Here is a 19,125-nt window from a genome sequence, read left to right on the forward strand (position 1 = left end):
TTGTATAGAAGTTACTTATATGGCGGGGTGTGTTCCGACCTTAGTTAAACTCTGTGTATTGTCTAGAGGCTTTGTAGACCTAATGTATAGTCAAGGTGGTGTTTTGTTAATAGACGTGATGGCTCCAACGGTCAAGTATTGTATATACATATATATGTGTGCTCGAGCTTATACAGGTGATTATTTCCTTTTATATGCAACATGATGTTGTCCAAATTTTGGGTCCCATAGGGGTATGCATGGGTAGTTTAAGGTTATGAGCTGGTTCTCCCGGGCCTCCTCGGTTACGGGTGCCAGTTCACCCCAATAGGATTTGAGGCGTGACATAAAGTCTATGAAATCTTGAGCCGGGGGTCTATCAGAAATACTCTCTACATTTTTGGAGGTAGTGGTATGGATTGTGTATATTTTACTCTTCCAAGACCCCACTTGGTATGTTTTCGGAGGTATTTTGACATAAACAAACTTATGGACAATCTATCTTTTTTACTTGGATAAAGTACGTTGTTAATTGATTGGCTGGCATCAAGAAGATGTAATTATTACAAAAGTAGATGTGTCAGCTCCAAGACAAGATAGTACAAAAGGGTCGGGGAGCTAGCCAAATAGCAAAAAAGGGAACAACTATGTTAAGGGCTAGTCTAATGTGAGGAGGCTCAAAAAATCTTTAAAAAGGGTAGAACTATTCACATAGCACTGGATTGCCAAATAAAAAGGCTTAGCAAACGTCTAACCTTTTCAAGTGGTTGAAGTTGAGACACCATCAGAATATTTGTTGTTTATTTCAGTCCAAAGGCACCAAAATATGCAAGATGGAGTCAACCTCCAGGTGTTCCTGATGGGTCTATCAGCTTTCCAAAGGTTTTAGCTCTCAGCAGCATCTTTGATGTTCTGTGGCATCACCCATTTGAGGCTAAAAAGAGCAGAAAATATATGCCACATGTCTGTAGCTACCACACAGTGCAAGAATGGATGTTTGGCTGATTTTGATCTTTCCCGACATAAGTTGTATCTGTTAACTAACTGGAGAAATATCTCTTGAAGAGGTTGTCCTTTGTTAGACATGCATATTTTAGATCCAATCAGCTAAAGCGCATCACTTCTTGTGGGATTTTTAACCTTCAAATTAGTTTTTACGGCCAAGAGTCTGAAATTCCATTATGAGCATCTAGCAATTTATATCCCAGGTTTACTGTGTATTCCTTTGCATTAGGAACCCAACTTAACGCATCGACAACCTTAGTGTTCATGTGGGAACTCACTGGGTATGTTGTTATTGTTGTGGTGACTTTGACTTTTCTCCTTATTTCCAGAGAAGAGAAAAGAGGGAAACCAATGATCAGAAGGACCACTGGTAGTTCTTTGACTTTTGTGAAGAACACGTTTATTGAATATATGAAGATAACTAGAATCATTTTTCTCAAAGTAGCGAATGACGAGCACATTGAAGATTGTTAAAAAAATATTAGATGGTTTTTGTTAACTTGTTTTAGGTTAATTTTGATATCGACAACAACACAATGAAACTTAGTTGATTTTATACTCTTTTGGATATTAATCACTGTGGTTGGCTTATTATTTTGGATACAATTTTAAAGATGAACATTGATAAATGTTTTGTGATTCTTATTATAGCTTTTATCATGTATATGAGTTTATTAGTATTTATTAGTACTGATATATCATTGAAAGGCTACATATTTTTTTAGCAAATTAAGTTGTTGCAATAGCAACTTGAACTGTTGCTATTGCAAGTTATTGCAACATCTTTTGTAAATATTGTGAATTAACTCATTTAAATCGTAGCATTAACTACAAAACTATTGCAATAGTATACAGTTCATAATACACTTATTTTAACTGTTGCAATAGATAAAATAACTATTGCATAATACTCTATGACAACAGCTTGTAAACCGTTATTTTAGAGCATTTAAAACGTCGCTATACAGTTTATATGTGACAAAAAAACCATAGTATTAATAACAAAATTATTGCAACAAAATTATTTCGTTGCAATTGATATCAACACAAGTGTTGCAGTAGAGATCGTTATAACCGTTGCCATAGCGTAGATATAGCAATGATTATTAAAACCATTACAAGAACTGTAGCAGTAGAGCTATTTTCACGTGACCTGGTGAAACGGTTACGGAACCGTCCCAATACATCTATAGCTACGGTTTACTTGGCTATTGCAATGCTTTTTCATGTTTTTCCAAAAACCCATTTTTCAGTATTGATATAGACATAAATGTAGGTAGATGTAGCAGTAGAAATCAATTCATAGGATCTACATCTAACTAGAGATCCACTGGGACAAGCCCCAGTTGACTCAAACTAAATAGAATCAAATAAATATAATATGCCATCTATGGAAAATTAGATAAAATAGGTCCTCGAACTATGAGGACTCACCAAGCATCGAGATGTAGGTGGAGAATCTTGTAATCAATCATGCTGCTGGAACTGAGCATCAGAACCTACATTTTAAGACAATGTAGCACATAGACATATTTGTGGATTAGTACTTCTGGAATGTACTGAGCATGTGGGAGTGAATGCATAAGTAAATCAATAACTTAATGTGCACTTATATTTTCAAATAATGCATGCTAAGCGTAAATAACTTACCTTAGGCTTGAATAAAATCAAAGCTGCGAAATAATAAACATGAGTAATAAAGCACAATGATAAACATTGTGAGCCATAATAGTTAGTTATAAAAGCTTTACTTTAAACCAACATAAACCATGCAAGCTATCATGGAGTCCAATGTCTTACCAACGTTGGGAAGAGCTATCCTACCCTTGCCATTGGAAAGGATCTTAACTTAAGTGATCGCTATACTTAACCCATTATGGGTGCTTAAACCTATGGTGGCATATAGTTATGGGGCATGTGACCTTAGACTCATACCCAACTCAGTGCTAAATACTACTTCCTTATTACTTTATGCTCATACTTTAGGAAATCCACCTTAACTCAGCATAAGATTTTATAATGAAAACCAGTTATGCTTCGCTTTGCTTTAAACTGTAATCAAAATAAACAAATGTGGATTCCATATCATAGATTAGGATCAAAAGATCCTTCTTTAAATCTTGGCATAAAACCATCAAAGAAGCTTAAGATCAGAGTCTTCTTGAAAACTCAAACTCATTCTTGGTATAAACTTATCAAATAAAACTTAAGAGCATGATCTTCTTAAAATCTCAATACTTAAACTTAGGGATTAAAACCCATGCTTTAACTCATGTCAATTCATATAAAACTTCATGCTCAATAACAATCTTGAAATACTTTAACAATATCAAGTCAAGATAATGCAATCCCATGCATAATATAAATCTTATAAGTAAAAACATAAACATAAGTAACTCTTGATATACTCAAATCTTTAAATCTCATGATAATCACATGCTTCAAGAATATATATACTTGCGTATGAACCCTACTTCAAAACAAATAAAAAAAATCTTAACTTAATGTAATGGAAGCCTTGAAGATGATCTTGAAAGTTTTCTTGAGATTCTTAGCTTTGGAAACTTAGATTCTTGCTTATCTTGAAGAGAATGTAATGGAGTTTTGAAGTTCTTGGAAGGAGGTTAGGGTTTCTTGGAGAGAAAAGTGAAGGAGAATGGGCAAATAATGCTTAAACCGATGTTTAATCTCTTGTTTTTACAATTTGGGCGATGGGAAAAGACCTAACTTCCCCTCAGGAGATTAATTTCATAATTGGAATGTCGTTTGGAGGCTTGGCGCAATGCGATGACATGCTCATTCCTATCCCCGGGGCGACACAATGCAATTTCATTGAGCTTCTGGAATTAAAATCCAAACACCACCCAAACCTCATCCGAAAATTCTAAAACTTCTCCAAGACATGCTTCTTACACCCCTGAACATGAATCAACTCAAAAACCATCATCTCGGAACCCAGAAGGTCAATTTAAAAATCTTTAAAGTTAAGGGGTCAAAATAAGGTTAGGTTTTCAACACTTAGTTAAATTTTCAGGATTTAAGCCTTTTATGCAAGCACTAGGAGTTTAACTAAACTAAGTCTAATATGGGGTATTACAATATCTCCCCCTTGGCAATATTTTCCCTTGAATGAGACTGATTAGGATGAGAATACTGAGGGACTAAAATTATATATTTAAGTTGAATAATTGGAAACATGATTACATGACTGATCTGAATTGTGAATTTATGAAATGACATGAAGGATGATTAAATAAAGCTGGAATTGGGAATGGAAAAGAGATAATCTTAGGAAAACTATTACCTTAAGTTGAGTCTGAACTTGCGGAAAAAATATGAGGGTACTTGGTTCGCATATCTACTTTTGCTTCCCAAGTGGCTTCCTCAACGGAATGATTTCGCCAAAGAACTTCAACCTAGGGAACTTCTTTGTTCCTTAGTCTTCAAATTTGGTGATCAAGGATCTCAACTGGGATTTCTTCGTAAGAAAGGCTATCCTGAACATCCGTACTTTATAAAGGGACTACAATAGTTGGATCGCAAATGCACTTTCTTAATAAAGAGACATGAAACACTGGATGCACTGATACCAAATTTACAGGCAACTTAAGTTCATATGCTACCTTATCAAAATCATTCAAGATTCTGTAAGTTCCAGCATATCGAGAACTAAGCTTCCCCTTCTTGCCAAATATCTTTACTCCCTTCATAGGAGAGATTTTCAAATAAACTAGATCACCAACCTCAAACTCAAAATCTCTTCTCCTCATATCTGCATAGGATTTCTATCTACTCTGAGATGTTTTCAACCTCTACCAAATTAATTGAACTTTCTCCATAGCTTAAAGCACCATATCTGGCCCTATCGACGCAGTCTCATCTACTTCAAACCTACCAATGGGAGATCTACATCTTCTCTCATAGAGAGCCTCAAATGGAGCCATCTGCATATGGGAATAATAACTGTCATTTTAGGCAAACTTGATTAATAACAAGTGATCATCCCAACTTTCTTTAAAATCAAGAACACATGCCTTCAACATATCCTCTAGGGTCTGAATAGGTCTCTCTACCTGACCATCTTTCTGAGGATGAAAAGCAATACTTAGATAAACTTAGGTACCAGGACCCTTCTGAAGGGATTTTCAGAAGTGAGAGGTAAACTGAGTACCTCTATAAAAAATGATGGACAATGGGACTGCATGCAATCTAACCAACTCTCTATATTAGAGCTTGGCATAATCCTCGGTGGAAAAGAAAGTATGAACTGGCAAGAAATATGCTGACTTGATCATTCTGTCTACAATAACCAAAATCAAATAATGTTGGAAATGTAAATGCGGCAACCCTATCACAAAGTCCATGTTCACCTCTTCCTACTTCTAAGTGGGAATGAAAAACTCTTGCACACTGCCACTATGTCTTTGGTGCTCAACCTTAACTCACTGAAAATTATCACACTTAGCTACAAACTCTGCAATATCCCTTTTCATGTCACTCCACTAATAGATTTCCCATAAATTGCAGTATATCTTACTGGCTCCTGGGTGAATAGAGTAACGTACACCATGCGCTTCTACCAAAATCCACTGCCTCAAATCATCAACACACGACACACACCTTCTACCCTGGTATCGTAACACACCATCTCCCCTTTGGGATAAAACCTTTACTTCCTGATCTCTAACTAACTCCTTCAACCTAACCAAACTGGAATCCCTATCTTTCTTCTCCTTCACTTCTGAAACCAAAGAAGACTCCAAACTATTTTGAACTCATACACTACCTTCAGCTGAATCATCTAACCGAACACCTAATATATCCAACTAACGAACCTCCTGAACTAACATCTTATCATTCTCAACATGAGCAACACTTTCCATAGGCAGTCTACTAAGGGCATTTGCTACCACATTGGCCTTGCCCGGATGATATAAAACACTAGTGTCATAATCTTTCAACAACTCTAACCACCTTATATGATGAAGATTTAAGTCTTTCTGCAATAACACATATTGCAAGATTTTTTAATCTGTAAGCACATCAACATGCACCTCATAAAGATAATGTCCCCAAATTTTCAAGGCAAAACAACAACGGCTAACTCAAGATCATAGATAGGATAATTATTTTCATGAGGTTTAAGTTGTTTAGAGGCATAGGCTATGACCTTAACTCTCTGCATCAAAACACAACCCAGGCAAACTCTGGAAGCATTACAGTAAATAATGAATCCATTTGAACCATCTGGTAGCGTTAAAACTGAGGCTGAGGTGAGTCAAGTCTTGAACTCCTGAAAACTTCTCACAAGAATCTGACCACTGAAACTTGACTTTCTTCTGAGTCAATATAGACATAGGTGATGCAATAGATTAAAACCCTTTAATAAATCATCAGTAATAGCCAGCCAAACCTAAGAAACTCTTGATATCTGATAGAGAGATAGGTCTGGGTCATTTTTTCACTCCTTCGATCTTTTGAGGATCAAATCTAATGCCATCAATGGAAATAATTTGGCTAAGGAAAGATACTGATCTTAGCAAAAATTTGCACTTCTAAATTTGGCAAACAACTGATGAACTCTAAGAGTCTGTAGTATAATTCTGAGATGGTCTGCGTGATCATTCTCACTACGGGATAAACAAGGATGTCATCAATGAAGATAATGACGAACATGTACAAATACTACTTGAACACTCTATTCATTAAGTCCATGATAGATGCTGGGGCATTCGTTAGTCCAAAGGACATGATCAGAAATTCAAAGTGACTACAACGGGTTTTGAAGGCTATCTTTGGAATGTCGCATTCCCTTACTCTATGTGGATGATAGCTGAAGCTGAGGTCTATCTTAGAAAAATAACTTGCATCCTAAAGTTGGTCGAATAAGTCATCAATCCTAGGAAGAGGATATTTATTCTTAATTGTGACTTTGTTCAACTGGCGGTAGTCGATGCACATTCAGAGAGAGACATTGTGACTTTGTTCAACTGGTGGTAGTCGATGCACATTCAGAGAGAGACATCTTTATTACACATGAACAGGACTGGAACGCCCCATGGAAAAGCACTGGACCTTATGAAACCTTTATCTAGGAAGTCTTTAAGCTGCTCTTTTAACTTTTTAATCTCGACCGGAGCCATACAATATGCAGGGATGGAGATGGGCTAAGTGTCAGGGAGGAGATCAATATCAAATTTTATTTCTCTATCTGGAGGTACCCCTGGCAAAGATTTGGGGAAAACCTTAAAAAACTCGTTGACTACACGCACTGAGTGAACTATTGGTGCTTCAGACTTAGCATCTTTGACTCAGACTAAATGATAAATGCACCCTTTCGATATCAACTTTCTAGCCTTAAGATAAAATATGAAATGACTCTTGGGAGATTCAAAACTACCTTCCCACTCAAAAACTACCTCACCGGGAAATTGAAACTTCACCATACGGGTGCTACAATCTATTGATGCATAGCATGAATGGAGAAAATTCACGCCTAGAATTACATCAAAATCTACCATTTCTAACTCTATTAGGTCTGCTAATATGATCTTATGTAGAACATTTATAGGACACTTCTTATAGACTAGCTTGGCAATAACTGACTCACCCACTAGGTTGGAAACTAAGAAGGGCTTGGAGAGCTTTTCAAGACCTATCCTAAAAGTTACTGCAACCAAAGAAGTCATTATATGGGTATAACAACACATATAATTTAAGATAAAAGCTACAAAGCATACTAGTAAAAACATTTGGCGAACTCTCCTGCTCCTGTCGGGATGGTAAATCATAGAACCGATTCTTACGCTGATTGCCACCGGTACTAGATGATGCACCCTGAGGAGGAATTGGGTGACCTAGAAGAGCTGGTGCTCTAGTAGCCCTAGTCTGGGGATGAACAACCCTACTTTTTTGCTTAGTATACGAACACTCTTTAATTTCATGACCCAACTTGCCACATCTATAACAACCCCTCTTTCTAATCAAACACTCAGTGGAATGGTTTCTACCATTCTTTGCATATGTCTAATAACTAGGCCTTCTACCCACATTATTCTGATACCTAGACATAGAAGTCTTGCCCCACTGCTTCTGCTTTGTTCTAGGTGCAGGGGCACTGGCTGAAGATGGTGCTGGCATAGATGAATGATCCTAAAACTGTAAATAATTTTCCCCTCCAGACCTTGCTTGGCCATACTCAAACTGTCTAGTTCTAGTATTCTTATTTCTCTTCTCTCTTCCCTCTAACTTCTTTGCCTCAATTTGTTGAGCATGAGTCATTAGCCTAGCAATATCCATATCCCATATAAGCATTGCAGTCCTACACTCCTTGATTACCAAATTAGACACTCTAGTAACAATGTTACTCACACTGGGTCTAGGGTCAGATACCAACTCAGGAGCATACTTAGACAATTGAGTGAACTTAAGGTAGTACTCCTTCACTTTGATTGAGCCCTTCCTCATGTTCATGAACATCTCAACCTTAGCTTCCCTCATCTCACGTAAAAAAAACTTGTCTAAAAATGCATCTTAAATACCTGCCAACTCATAAGAGTTGCATTCTCAACTCTACCTTCCTTCCATATAACAACCCAATTGTAAGCAATATTCTTTATCCTATAGGATGATAATTCTATGCTCTCCTCCTCAGAAATATACATAATTTAAGTGATTATTCTCACCTCATCAATGAAGTGTTATGGATCCTCATCAACCTTTGACCTAAAAAAACTCAGGTAGATTCATTCTCATGAAGTCACGAATCCTGGCTATAGCCAAATTACCATTCTCCTAAAGTAGGACTATCGCCTGTTTGTTTCCCTTAATATTGGAATTCATAGCTTGGGCCAACACCTGAAAGGCAGCCAAAAATTCAGCATGAGACACATTTCATTCGAAGAGTCGGCGGGAAAGGGTGGTTGGTCACCATTTTTGCATGCATTAGCTCAGTGGGAAGGCATATTATGTCACATTAAAGCATGGTTTAAAGAAGATAGGGACAACTATAAGCACAATAGAGCATGAAAAAAATGATAATTCATAACTTTTTCTGTAGCCTCTTGCTCATAAATGTGGCCACTTCACACCCATGATCAAAACTCTATGTAACGCAACTTGTCTAACTCCCTAGAAATCTTTAAAACCTTAGGCTCTGATACCAAGTTTGTAATGCCTCAAAAATACACCCTAGACATCACATAGTACTCAAGACTACAAGTAGTCCCAAGATAACATTAAGCCTTCTAACAACTTTGTAACTCATAATAAGGATAAACTTGATATATGAAATATTGAAATAACTGAATTGATGTCTTAACTGAAAGTCTTAAACTTTGAAATTTTGAAAACAAACACTTAAGTCTATAACTGAAATAGTTGAACAAGCCACTACTTTTAACTAGAGAGCCACTGGGACAAGCCCCAGATGACTCACACTAAATAGAATTAAATAACTAAACTACTTCATCAATAGCAAATCTGATAAAATGGGTGTAAGGAACATGTCTCAGGTACGTTTCAGAATTTTTGGACGAGGTTTGGGTCATGTTTACATTTTGATTTCAACAACTCAACGTGATTTCACCACATCGAGCTGGATATAACGATGAGCATTCCATCGCATTGCGCCAATCCTTCAAATGGCATTCTAATTGCAACTTTAATCTCCAGAGGAGAAATTAGTTTATTTACCATCACCCCAAGTCATGAAAAACTAAGATTAAACGATGGTTTAAGTATTATACACCCATTCTCAATCAATTTTCTCTCCAAGTAACCCTAACATAACTCCAAAAAATCAAAAACTCCATTATATCCTCTTTAAGATAATTAAGAATTTGATGCCCTTAATCCAAGAACTTCAGGAAGAAGCCTTCAAGAACATCTTTAAGATTTCAAAGTTAAGCTTATACATCAAATCAAGCCTCATAAGGTATGTGGGTTTAGGAACAAGGGTAACCTTTCACCTTATCCCAAATTGCATGATTTTAAGATTTTATTTAATTATTTTTAAGTAGGGTTCATACATAATTTTATATATTCCTGAAGCATGTGATAATTATGAGATTTAAAGCTTTAAGTATATTAAGAAGTGCTTGTGTTTATGTTTTTAACTTACATGATTTATATTATGAATGAGATTGCACTATCTTGACTTGTTATTGTTAGAATATTTCAAGAATTATATTGAGAATGATGCTTTATTATGAATTGACATGAGTTTAATGCATGGGTATTAAGCCATAAGTTTGAGTATTGATATTTCAAGAAAATTATGCTTTCAAGTATTCTTTGATAAGCTTATTTTAAGACTTAAAGCAAGAATTGATTTTTTGATCCTCATCTAAGAGATGGAATGCACATTTATTCATTTTGATTATAGTTAAAGCAAAGAGAAGAATAACTAGTTTTCATTATAAACTCTCATACTATTTTAAAGTAGATTTCCTAAAAAGAGAGCACATAAGTAATATGAGAGTAGTATTTAGCACCGAGTTGGGTATGAGGCCAAGGTCACATACCCAAGAACTACGTGTCACCGTAGGTTTAAGTCCCAATATGGTTTAAGTATAGTGATCACTCTAGTTAGCTTCTAATCCGATGGCAAGGGTAGAATAGCTTTACCAACATGGGTGTGAGACGTTGGACTCCATGATAGCTCATATAATTTATATCTGTTAGAAGAACCTCCTAAAATAAAGAGTAAAAGTACAACTTTTAGAACTAAGTGTTATCGCTAATAAAGTTTATTCGGTATGCTTTACTATCCATGATTTATGATTTTTAGCTTTCAGTTATTCAAGCTCAACGTGATTCATTTACACTTAACATCCAACATTTAAAAATTTATAAAAATATTTAGTTACTGTTTAACTTATGCATTCACCCCCACATACTCAGTACATTCCAAAAGTACTGATCAATATTTAGGTCTATATGCTACATTATCTAATGATGTAGATACCAGATGTAGCCCATACATCATAATTAAATAGTTTGTAGCTTCCAGTCAGCAGGGTATAAGACCTTTCTATTGAAGGGCTAGAGTCAATCATGGTTTGAGTAGCATCTTATTTTCTTTATTCAGTCATATTGATTTGGTATAGCTGGGAGTCATATCTCGACTACAAATAGTCAATACTAGTAGAGGATTCATAGACATTTAGTAAAGTCAATGTATTTATTTTTAGTTTTGATTTGTATAACCAAAGTTGTAATCATTTTTAATAGTTTTATTTTGAAGATGTTCAGCTAATGACTTTTCTTTCGCTTATTTATTCAAGATTTATGTATCTTATTCAGTTGCTTACGAGTTATATCAATACAAGGGTTAGCTTAGGATCACTTATGGTCCTAAGCACCATGTGACGTCTAGGGGTAGTCTCGAGCGTTAAAAACTTGGTATCAGAGCCAAGAGTTCAAGTGTCCTTGAATTTTTGTGAAGTCGTGTCTAGTAGATTCTTGTTGAATTGTACGGAGACGCCTGTATGTTTCTTTGAGAGGCTACATGGCATTTAAGAAATGTTTCCCTTCTTCATGCTCTAGGCCATTCTTAAAGTTGTTCTCTCGAAAACTTTTGTCAATTTATGTGTTACTAAATAATCCTTCATCTATGGCTTATTCTTGAGTTAACATAATTATCAAGTTCCAGTTCCTCCCAAGATGATGCTCTCAGATTTACTATCAGTAACTTCATAAGTCATACAAGGGGCTTGAGAGGAGCTCGCTAGTGTGTTATAAGTTCCTAAAGTTAAAAGTTATTTCCTCATCCTTATGAGTTGTTCAGTCAAGATAGAGTAAGATATGTATTCAGATTCCTTATTAACCCTTCAATACAGATAGTACTCATGAAAGGAGATAGTGTGAACCTAAATTGTTAACTAGAGTTTGCATTTAAGAAATATTGCAACCTAGAGGGCTATGATTTATAAGTAGTAGAACCTTCTTATAGTTGTAAGTGTGGGTTTAGAAATGTAATGACAAGAAAGGTGGGACTGGCGATTAATCAAAAATATATAGATGAAGTTATGCATGGTATCGAGTTTATGTTAAGGTAATACATCTTTGTGTGTCATCTTAGAGGTAATTAATGTATTACTATTTTCCTGGTGGAAGGTAGAGAAATAGTTATTAGTTAAGGTGAATTGTGGTCTTCTTAAAGTAGCAAAGGAGATCTTAATGGTACGTTATGGTGTTAGAAAGGTATGGGTCATAAATTACGGTATTAGATTATTAAGGATTGTTAATGTAGGGTTGCTCGTGTGGTTGTGAAAAAGAAATTGGTTGAGGTTTGTAGAGCTAGGGGTATAATTTATATATACGTATGGATAAGTACTATAGGTGTGTGGAAGAGGGATCTGCTTATGGACTGTAATTAGATAGACTATAAGATTATAATCAAATATCATTACTATAAGGTTCTAGTGGACTAGTATTTCCTAATGTTTTTACATGTAGGAATGACGTGTGAAGTTGTGGTTAATCATGGCTAGAACTAGACACTAAGTTTGAATAGTGGATGATCATAAAAGTGGAAATAATAATTGCTTAGTTAGTGATGCTAGTTATATGAAAGTGATCTAGTAGGCTTTAGCAGTGTATACAAGAGTTTAAGTTTGTTTATTCGTAATTAAGTATTACATTTTAGGTGTGATATAGAGGTGTGCCCAAGGTGATATGGGGATTGTATTATTTTGTAAGATTATTAAGTATCATGTGTGTTTAGATAATGCCCATAGGCTTCTAAGTGTGAATAAGGCTAGTCATATAGTATATGGTATTCTTGATGGCTATGTTAAGGAGCTAGGGATTAAGGATACTGATCCTTTTGGTGGGATTTGAGTTAGTGAGACAGATTATGTGCTTAGTGAGATAGGTATGTTAGTCGAGTTAATAGAGTGTAAGTCTATGATGATGACTATTGAAGCAAAAGAAAGTTAAGGCTGGTATGTACTAAGAGAGTGACCAAGAATGAAGTTAGTATTGTTTAGATATAGTTTATTTAGGTGAGTGAACATTTATATGTAGACCATTAGAAAAAGGAAATTATGGTTCATTCTCAAGGATATGTAGTAGATCTAAAAACTTAGAATATCAGCTTTGATCTAAGGGAGAGATGGTAGAGTGAAGAACCAAATCAAGTTTTGAGAATTAGATTATGATACATGTCAATAAGAGTTGTGATGAGATAGTGATGCCTTCTTACTCTAGAGTGTTCCTCGAATTTCAGTCATTATCACACCAAATTTATGTCTTGTGTGACATATGCATGTCAAAGTCCAATTCTTATACACTCTATGCATATTCAAGTCTATTATCAGCTTCTAATAAGGAAGTAACAACTTCACTCTATGATTCAAGTCATCCCTCATAAATCTATGAAACTCAAGTCTTATGCTGAATAGCTTATGATAAGTATGAACTCATGTTTTAGAGTAAGACCAGTGTTTAGAACTCATGATACTAGTGAAATTCTTATTATATCATGTACGTCCTCAAATTAGATCTCTTTAATGAATCCATACCTTTGACATTCTATTTCTCAGGCCTCAGTTAAGTGTAAAATTATGTATAATATTCTTACGAGCATCCGGTCCTTATGCGTTAGCCCTTCGGTGACCTCTTTCTATGTTAAGATAGTGGTAATGATAATGGATGAGCAATGTTTTAGATGAGAGAGAGTTGATAACCTTTAATAAGAAAGATTATTTATGCTTTTCTATCTAAGGCTAAAGGATGAAGGAATATTGAGGTAAATCTTTGGTATATGTTAGAGTTAGTTGAGAATTATGGATATGTCATCTTAAGCATAGTGTAAGAAAATTATTGTTGATAGAGGTTTATATAATATGAGAAGTATCCCTTTATGGGTGTTTTCCTTGAAGTTTATATGTGGTTATAATGATATGGTTGAATGTCATGTTGGGATGTAAATGGAAGGATGCAATATGTGCTAGTAAATCTATGGTAAGAGTTCAGAGTTAGTCATTGAAGTGGTAAGGAATGTTATGCTTAGGGTGTGAGCTCTGGAAGAGACATAGAAGATTGAATCATATGGTTTAGACTAGTATTATGGTCTAGTGTGTTGTATCTTGTGATTTTGATTTAGGCCTGATCATGCTGAGAGAATTTAGTTCAGTTTAGACTTTAGTAGATGGATTTATCAATGCCTATGTAAGAAATTTAATTTGAATCAAATGAGTATGGTACTTAAGGGGAATGGTATAGTTGAGGCAGTATTTGAGAAGTGTTGTAAAGCTTGAAATTAAGAAGTTGCATTGCCTAAGGCCTAGTTATTCTATCCTAGCTTTTGATTTATAGGTCTATATTCCATGCTATAGAGTTGTATCAATGTTGTGATTCCTTAGTCAGATGTCTTTTAGAATCATGCCCAAAATTCTTTGCTTCATGATATTATTAGAATTTCTTAGAAGAGTGTTGAAGAAATACTCTATTTGAGTATGGGCAGTCCGTATGGTCTAGTTCATAGAGCATTCGATCCAATTTAATAATCAAGCAAATAAGCTCCTATAAATTTCCAACTTTCCATTTAGTCTTACTACCCTAAAGTTTCACGATTAAGGCCATTCCATGAGGTAAAATATCTCGTGCATCTTCTCAGTCTTTCGTAAGTATTTCAACCAAGTCAGTATTATTCGAGGATGAATGTTCCCAAGGGGGAGATATAGTAATACCCCATATTAGGCTTAGTTTAGTTCAGCTCCTAATGCATGCATAAGAAACTTAGAACCTGAAAATTTAGCTAAGTGTTGAAGACTTAGCCTTATTTTGAATTCTTAACTTTGAGGATTTTTAAGTTGATCTTTCGGGCCTCGAAATGATGGTTTTTGAGTTTATTCATATTCAAGAGTGTAAGGAGCATGTCTCGGGTAAGTTTCGGAATTTTAGGATGATATTTGGTCGTGTTTGGATTTCAATTCCAGCAGCTCAATGCGATTTTGCCGCATCGTGCCAAATATAGTGATGAGCATTCCATCGCATTGTGCCTTGCCCCCAAATAGCATTCCAGTTGCGAATAATCTCCAAGGGAAATTAGGTCATTTACCATCACCCCAAGTCGTGAAAACATAAGATTAAATGACGGTATAAGCATTATACACTCATTCTCCATTAATTTTATCTCCAAAAAACCCTAACCTAACTCCAAAAATTCCAAAACTCCATTGTATCCTCTTCAAGATAATCAAGAATTAGAGGCCCTTAATCCAATAACTTCAAGAAGAAGACTTCAAGAAAATCTTTAAGAGTTTAAAGTCAAGCTTCTACATCAAATCAAGCCTAATAAGGTATGTGGGGTTACGAACAAGTATATCATTTTACCCTTGTGCCCAAACTACATAATTTTAAGATTTTATTTAATTGTCTTGAAGAAGGGTTCATACCCAAGTTTGTATATTCTTGAACCATGTGATTATTATGAGATTTAAATTTTTAAGTATATCAAGAAGTTCTTATGTTTACGTTTTTAACTTACATGATTTATACTATGAATGAGATTGCACTATCTTGACTTGTTATTGTTTGAATATTTCAAGAATTGTATTGAGCGTGATGCTATATTATGAATTGACATGAGTTTAAAGCATGGGTTTTAAGCCCTAAGTTTGAGTATTGAGATTTCAAGAAGATTATGCTTTCAAGTATTCTTTGATAAGCTTATTTCAAGATTTAAAGCAAGAATTGATCTTTTGATCCTCATCTAAGAGATGAAATCTAAATTTATTTATTTTGGTTATAGTTTAAAGCAAAGAAAAGCATAACCAGTTTTTATTGTAAACCTATAGGCTATTTTAAAGTGGATTTCCAAAAGGGTGAGCATATAAGTAATATGAGAATAGTATTTAGCACCGATTCTGGTATGAGGCCAAGGTCACATGCCCCAGAACTATGTGCCACCATAGGTTTAAGTCCAAATATGGGTTAAGTATAGTGATCACTCTAGTTAGGTTCTATTCCGATGGCAAGGGTAGAACAGCTCTTCCAACGTGGGTGTGAGACGTTGGGCTCCATGATAGCTCACATAGTTTATGTCGGTTAGAAGAATCTCCCAAAAGAAAGAGTAAAAGTATAGCTTATAGAACTAAGTGTTGTGGCTCACAAAGTTTATTCAGTATGGTTTACTATCCATGATTTATGATTTTCATCTTTCAGTTATTCAAGATCAAGATGAGTCATTTACACTTGGCATGCATCATTTAAATTTTTATATGAATACTGAGTTACTGTTTTACTTATGCATTTACCCCACATACTCAGTATATTCCAGAAGTAATGATCCACATATATGTCTATGTGCTACATTGTCTCATAATATAGGTACCAGTTGTAGCCCAAACATCATAATCAGACAGTGTACAGCTTTTAGTCAGCAGGTGATGATTCCTTTTAATTCTAGGAATTTAGTCAATCATAGTTCGAGTAGCATCTTATTGATTCGGGATAGCTGGGGGTCATGTCCCGGCTACCTATAGTCAATACTAGTAGAGACTTCATAGACATTTAGTAGATTTGATGTATTTGATTTCAGTTTTGTTTTGTATAACCAGAGTTGTAATTGTTTTTAAAAGTTTTGTTTTGAATATGTTCCACTAATGACTTTTCATTCGCTCATTTCTTCAAGATTTATGTATCTTATTCAATTGCTCATAAGTTATGCCAGTACAAGGGTTAGCTTGGGATCACTTGTGGTCCTAAGCACCGTGTGTCGGATCATTTATGGTCCTAAGCACCGTGTAACGTCCAAGGGGTAGTCTCGGAGAATTATAAAGAACTACACTAAACGCATTTATATTTTATCCCGTAGTGAACCAATAAGTCTTCTATGTATAACTTATCCTAGACGTTGATTCAAATCCCTTATTTTGTAAGAGAATAAGAACCTTACTCAATTTACCCCCACATTTTATCCTCTTGTTCCTCCTCTCGGGCTCTCAAGAAGACAATAGGTGTATTCTAAGAGTCGTGAATCCTTAAAATAGTTATAACAAGGATAAATAAATAACCAACTATGATAAGAGATCAAAACCAAATCAATTCAAAGCAATAGTAATCATATTCTTAGTTTTGACCCCAGAAGGGGGGCTTTTAGCCACTAATGGACATAACTGTAATCACCATGGATGAATACATGATAAAATCCATAAATTAAATAAAGTAAAAGAAGAAAAACCTTAACTGAAGTGTTTTTCAGCCCTCTCCAAATTTCAAAGTTGTCCAAGGTGTCTAGCATCAAGTTAAAGTGTCCTATTTATAGGAGGACAACATTGTTGTTGGAGGAATAGGGTATATGCTGCAAGGATTATTCCTGGGAATAGGGTGTGCGCCACAGTGCTATTCCCATACCCTCACTGGAATTCACCTTGTAATCCATATCCATGTTTTGTGCACTTGTCCTTCCATCCCAAGCGTTGTGGTGGTGTTTCCACTTGATTTTCTGTCTTTTTATCATCCATCTATCATCATAATCAACTCACCAAGTATCCTATAGCATCAAACACTATGGATTAGAGCTCAAAACAACACAACATTCATGACAATGAACTAGAAACTTAAGCTAAGAACTAGTTTTGCCCATTTTGATCTTTAACTTCTTGTTCGACTCTTGGCTTGATCAAACTAAATCTTGAACAATATAAACACATTTTTCCACACAAATTACAATTTTGTTGAGGAGCAATTTTTTTGACCCTGTGGACCTGGCTGAGGGCAGTCTCTGACTCTATGGCCTTGCTTGCCACATCTGAAAGAAACGCCACTGTCAGCTCTGCAAATACCCTGATGGTGCTTGCCACAAGTCTAGAAAAGAGGATAGGTAAGGGCACTGCTAACACTGCCCTAGGTCGTAGAGCCTGGCGCTCTATCTTTGATACCCTCTCTGAACTTAGAAACTGGAGCACTGGCTGAAGAAGGAGCTGGAACTGATGACTTAGGACAAAACTAAGAATGGTTTTCTCCTTCTGATTTAGGCTGACTAAAATTAAAGCTTCCTGTCCTAGATTTCTTGTTCTACTTCTCCCTCATCTTAATATTTTTCTCCTCAATCTGCTGAGCATGAGTCATAAGCCTGGCTAAAGTCATGTCATTATTCAGCATGGTGGATCTGCACTCATTAACCATGCTATCATTCACCCCTGAAACGAACTTACTCATCCTTGCCCTGCTATCTGCAACCACATGAGGGGCATATCTGGATAATTGAGTAAACTTAAGAGAGTATTCTTTCACTATCATATTCCCCTGCCTGAGGTTGATGAATTCTAACACCTTATCTTCCCTAAGCTCTAGGGGAAAAATCTATCGAGGAAAGTAGATGCAAACTCCCCCTCTCAACTGGCCCTACATCATCTGCCCTCTCTGACTTCCACTGCTTGAACCAAGTGTGAGCAATATCCTGGAACTGATATTCATCTAGTTCAGCACTCTCAACAGTAGTCACCCCATGATGTATGTCACCTTCAGCACCTGATCTAGGAATTCCTGAGGGTCCTCATATGTCTTAGACCTAAGAAAGGATAGAGGATTCATTCGGGTGAAATCTTGAATCCTGGATGTAGCTAAATTAGCCACTGGGTTGGCCGGAATAATAGCTGGTCACTCATTATGGGCAGCTACTCACTGACCAAGAGTGGTAAATGTGGTCCTAAACTCCACATGAGAAACATGATCGCCCAAAGGTTCTTCAGGCTGAGGGGCTAACTGATTTCTTCTCTTCGGAGGCATATTCTAAAATAAAGAGAAGAGGCAGATTAGAATGAGAGATTGACTTATGATGATGATCAATGGCACGACATGAATAATACTGAAAGAAGGGAAACTATTCCTAAATATCTCATAGCCTCTTGCACATAAATATGGCGTGCAACACACCCATGTACAAGACTCAACTAGATACAACTTTTAGACTTCCTAGGACTCTATTGAACCTTAGGCTCTGATACCAAGTTTGTAACACCCTAATTTGCTGAACTAGAATACTACACGGTGCTCATGACCTCGAAGGACCACATGCTAACCCATGACTGATATCTGTGCCTGTATACTGCATAAAATACTGAATAATGCGGAACATGAACTGAAAGGCCACAAGGTTCACATAACTAAAGTAAAACAAAACATCTA

This window comes from Capsicum annuum, chromosome 11 (genome assembly GCF_002878395.1).
Source record: "Capsicum annuum cultivar UCD-10X-F1 chromosome 11, UCD10Xv1.1, whole genome shotgun sequence".
In the NCBI taxonomy this organism is placed as follows: domain Eukaryota; kingdom Viridiplantae; phylum Streptophyta; class Magnoliopsida; order Solanales; family Solanaceae; genus Capsicum; species Capsicum annuum.